This window comes from Triticum dicoccoides, chromosome 5A (assembly GCF_002162155.2).
Source record: "Triticum dicoccoides isolate Atlit2015 ecotype Zavitan chromosome 5A, WEW_v2.0, whole genome shotgun sequence".
NCBI classification, from domain to species: Eukaryota; Viridiplantae; Streptophyta; class Magnoliopsida; order Poales; family Poaceae; genus Triticum; species Triticum dicoccoides.
The window spans coordinates 6,471,215-6,476,545 of NC_041388.1; positions in this window are offsets into that span (position 1 = coordinate 6,471,215).

A 5,331-nucleotide genomic window follows, 5' to 3' on the forward strand; every position below is an offset into this window, starting at 1 on the left:
GTTGTTTCGAGTCCGCTCAACAACTTAAGTGAGCTGCAACTAGCTCTGCGACAAGGTTTCTTGTCGGTCGCGGCACCGCCAGCAGGTTGCTGACGTTCCGCACTCAGCACTCACGGCAAGCGTGCCCGCGCCGGCAAGTTCCCTAAAAGCGTAGGGTAAAACATACAAAGGAAGGAGTCAAGTAAAGGAAATAACATAGCAATTAAATTCATAGATTTATCTTCCTTGAACAACCATCCCTTGTATGGATAACCTGGGCACGGAGGAGCCGACTCGTAGCTAGTTGTGCCCTTACTATTGTTTTGAGTCCGCTCAACAACTTAAGTGAGCCGCGACTAGCTCTGTGACAAGGTTTCTTGCCGGCCGCGGCACCGCCAACTCGTAGCTAGTCGCCCCCTTACTGTTGTTTCGAGTCCGCTCAACAACTTAAGTGAGCTGCGACTAGCTCTGCGACGAGGTTTCTTGCCAACCGCGGCAGTGTCTGCAGGCTGCTGATGTTCCGCACTCAGCGCTCGCGGCAAAGGTGCCTGCGCCGGCAAGTTCCCTAAAAGCGTAGGGTAAAAACATACAAGGGAAGGAGTCAAGTAAAGGAAATAATATAGCGATTACTACCTAGGATAGAATATATTACAAAATAACTTGTCGCAGCTCTAACAGACTATTTTTTCATAACATGATTGATAGCGACCAAGAAAGAAGAAGATAAATGGCCTAGTCCACGCGGTCGCCCTCGACCCTTCTGCTTCCGCTCACCCTGTCCACAATAGGTGCGACAAGGGCCTTGAGCTCCGCCAAATCAGCATCTGGCGGCAGGCTTCGGAGGACGTTGGTGAGGCGAAGGCCTGGGTTGCGGAAGGCCACCTTCATCAGCACCTTCTCGAGAGCTCCCACGCAAATCTTGCGCGACTCGTCGGCAAGCTGCTTTGGGATCTGCTCCCGGAGTCGCTGGAGCGCCGTCGCCATGCCCTTGAAGAACATAGTCAGCTTGGCACTGGGTTGGAGATTCTCGTCAGAGGAGTAACCGAGATCTACCATCCCCAATTGCGCCAGCTCCCTGTCGACGTCCGCGGCGACGTCCACCAGACCCTCCGTCCAGTGCTCCACATTCTCTGACAAAGTCTTCTGGGCGGCAGCGGCCTTCGCCAGCAGCACCTTGCCGGCCTTGACCTCCTCCTTCAAGGCCGTCTCCCGCTCCTTGGCACTGTCCAGAGATTGCGTCAGAGCCGCCAGCTTCACTTCGAGATCGGCGTTAGAGTTCTTGGCGGCGTCCAGTTCCTTGCCCTTCTTGGCGAAAAGGGCCTGCAGCTCCGCGTAGCTGTTGGCGTCCTTCTCACGCTCAAGCTTGAGCGCGGCAAGCTCGTCGCTGCTCGCCTTGAGGCCCGCCTCCAGCTGCACCACCTTCAGCTCCAGCTCAGTCTTGGCGGCCTCGGCAGCTGCGGAGGCGTCTTCGGCCTGCTTGACGGCTCCGCCAACTGCCCGCTCGCGCGCGGCAAGTTCCTCTTCGTGGCTGTCGAGGTGGACCTTCCGCTGCACCAAGTCACCCTCCCGCGAAGACAGCTTCTCCGTGGCAAGCCTTTGGCGCTCTTCGGCATCGGCCTTCTCGAGGAGGAAGGCCTGCTGCGCTTTGGCAAGATCTTCCTGCTCCTTTGCCAAGGAACGGAGAGCTTCCTGGTTGGCGCCTCGGAGCTCTTCTGCGCGCTTCTCGATATCAGCGCCAGCCTTCGCCGCGAGTGCTTCACGGGACTCCAGCTTGGCCTGCCGGGCACGGTAGAGCGCCACTAGCTTCCGCAGCAGGCGCTCCTCTTCAGGTTCGCCGCTGCTGCTGCTTGGCGCGTTGACCAGCTTCAGCCCGGCGGAAGCAAGCACCTCTCCGTTAAGCATTTCTCCCTCGACCGGCGCCCTGGAGCCCGACGCCCAGGGGAGGCTGATGAAGATGTTCTCGCCGGCCTTCAGGTAGACGCCAGGCTGGGGCTCATCGGAGCCTGGCGCGGTGGCTGCGGCGGAGGAGTCGGTAGTCGGAGCAGCGCCTGGCGCTCCTGCGGCCTCTGGGTCGTCAGTACGACCGCCAGACTCCCCGCCCGCGTCTGCGGCGGCACCCCCGGCGGCCTCCTCGCCGGCACCGGCTGCTTCCTCGGCGGCGATCTCCGTCTCCATCAGCTCTGCAGCAGACGGATATGACGGCCGGAAGAGGGGAAAAGATTCAAGCAAAATTTGAGCAAAACCCAAGAGAAAGATCAAGAAGACGAAGAAGCCAAGGGGAGTTTGGAAGCAAGGAAGTTACCTGTGCCAGGGTCTGCAGCTGTGGTCTCCGTCACCGGGGGCTCCTCCCTTGTTGGAGTCCCCTCCCTTGCCGGAGATCCTTCCCCTGCCGGGGGCTCCTCCCTTGCTGGAGCCTCCTTCCTCGCCGGGGGCTCCTCCCTTGTTGGAGTCTCCTCCCTCGCCGGAGAGCTCTCCCTTGCCGGAGACCTCTCCCTCACCGGAGGACTCTCCCTTGGCGCTTCGGGAGCAGCCTCCAGGCTCTCCTGGTGAGGCTGCTCTGCTCCTGCACAAGTCAGCAGACAAGTATCAACACAGCAAGGATCTTCGTGGGCGCCCAACAGCGGGAAGTAAAAAAGACACTTACGCTGGGGGCTGCTCCGAAGATCAGCCGCTGGGTCCGGCAAGTTCGTCTCAGGCACGTCCCCTGTTGATGCAGTGGGTTCGTCCTCGATGACAATCACTGGCACCTTGGCTCTCTTTGCCGCCTCTGCGCTAGAGTCCTAAAAAGGAACAGATACGGGGAAAGACAAGTGAGGAGCAAGACAAGACAAAAACAGCAAAGAACAAAGAATTGCAAGTGCAATAAGAAGAACTTACTCTTCTTCTTCTTCCTCGTCGGAGCTAAACACGGAGAAGTCAAAATCTGGCCCGCGTCTGGCGCAGGAAGGTGGAGGAGTAGGCTCCCTTGGTCGCTTGCCGGGAGCCGAAGCGGCAGTCTGGGAAGACCCCGCTCCAGTCGAAGCAGCAGCATGGGACGCTCCCGCGGCAACGGTGCTTGCCGCGGTGGAGCGCGTCGTGCAGCGCGGCGACTACCGGCCCAACTGCCGCCTCGCCGCATCCCCGGCCTTGCGGAGACGCCTTCTTGGTGGAGACAGAGACGCCGCTGGCGGCGTGCTATCGGAGGACGAGGTGGAGGAGGAACCGATCTCCAAAGAGCCGCTTGCATCATCGGCAGGCTCGCTCGGTTCGGCGTCGTGCCCGGCAACTTGGCTCGGCCCGGCATCGCGCCCGGCGACCTCTTTCTTGCCGGCAAGATCCTTCCTGCCGGCAAGAGCTTCCCGCTCGGCACGGTTTGCCGCCTCTGCCGCCGCAGCCTCCTCCAAGGTGAAGCCGAACTCGCCCGCCGCGGCAACTGCTGCCGCCTCTTCCAACCTGGTGGCGATGTACGCCAGTTCCTCCTTGGTGGTGTCGCGGGTGAGAGCGTCCTTCTCGTCGGCGCAGATTGGCACTTCCACCAAGTCGTCGAAGAATTGCTGCACAACCTCGTCCTCCGGCTCTTGCCAGGTTGGCACGATTCCGTGCGAATCGCACAGTGGCATCATCGCCCTGATGCGGTCGAGCGCCGAATTGTTGCACAGAGGGACGACGCCTTGTGGCAATCTGAAGACCTCGGGGTGATCTGAATCGTACTTGAAGAGCTCCTGCAGTACTCCGTTGAGCTTGAGGACGGTGAAATTGTAGTTGAGGCCTGGGCGCAGCCTCATGACGTCTGCCGCGTTCTTGAACTCCCAAGCAGGCCTCCCCCGTTCCTGCAGGGGAGCGATGCGGCGACGAAGAAAGTCTGCGCCGACGGCCCCTACAGTGAGTCCGGCAAGCCTAAGGCGCTGGATCCTGGTGACGGCGATCTTCAGCCTGCCGTCCTCCGGGGCCACGTCGCTCCAGTCACTACCGCGCACTGCTGCTACTTGACATCGGACGGTGAATGGCTGCGGGCTCTCCTCGACAATCCAACACCAATCCGCTCTCCACTCCTCCCACTTGCCGCGGAACTCCCCCTCCAGATAAGATTCCTTCTTGCCGGTCCTAGTGACCCAGGCCGCGCGTGCCCGTGCACTATTTTGGGCCTGGCCCAACAGCGTTCGGCACCGTGTATGGCCCAGGCCCGGGGGCTCCTGTCGGTGTACTAAAGTAGGGGTACCTTAGTATCCCGAACTTGTGCATGGGCAGTCGCAGCACCCCGCGGCAAGGCTTGCCAGGCGACCGCCAAGACCCTCCGTGTTTCCCTTGGAGCCATTCAAGAACAAAGTATCCAAGGCCCCGGCAAGAGGAGCTTGCCGAGAAGGCCGCTCGAAGCACGAAGACCCCGGCAAGAGGAGCTTGCCGGGAAGGAGACAAGACCCCGGCAAGAGGAGCTTGCCGGGAAGACCAACCAAGGCATCCCGAGGAACTCGCCGCAGCACGCCACGCGTCCCGGCGAGACCCAGTGAGCGACAAGCTCCCGGACGCGACAAGACAACATCCGCGGCGAGGCACTTGCCGCGGCAAGCTACTACTCCACAGCCCGCGCTCCAGCTCACCCGCCAACGTGTCGCTCTGGGACCGCTCCTAGCGTACGTGGCGGGAGGCTGTGTAGCCAGGGGCATGCGGTGGCAAGCAGGTGCTGACAAGATAGCCATCATGGCAAACGGTGGCGCCCCTGACGGTCCCTTTCCGCATCATCTAGGCGACACAGACAGGTATTTAATGCCTTTGTCCCCTGCCATCAGGGTTAGGTATGATACAACTGTAGCAAGCGGTGGCGCCCAACCACCACCTCTTTTACCTTTTTACCCCCATCTCTGTTGCCACCTGCCGGTGACCCCTTTGACATATAAAAGGAGGCCCATGCGCAACAGTGGGGGGGGGGAGGGCCATTCTCACGCTCGGTCTCACTAGCCACCTGAGCGTACTGTAGCAATCATCGCTCCCGAGCAAGAACACCAATACAAACCAAAGCAGGAGTAGGGTTTTACGCATCCATGCGGCCCGAACCTGGGTAAACCGATCGCGTCGTTCGTGCGTTCGCCTCGATCTGCTCTTTGTGCATTCTCCGCCCCCTGCCGAACCAAAAGGGGCTCGGTCCGCCGATCCCCATAGGTGTACGTGGGATCAGTACCCCCGACACTTGTGTTGGCGGATTAGATTCAAGTGGAGGAAACATGTGGTGCACATCGGAAGTACTACTAGTCCAAACTAGATCAAGTTTGGATTTGTAGTATACTTTTGACATGCACCACATATTGCCTCCACTTGAAACTAATCCACCTTCATTTGACACACTGTTATGGACATAATGATGTAAACCTCATAACT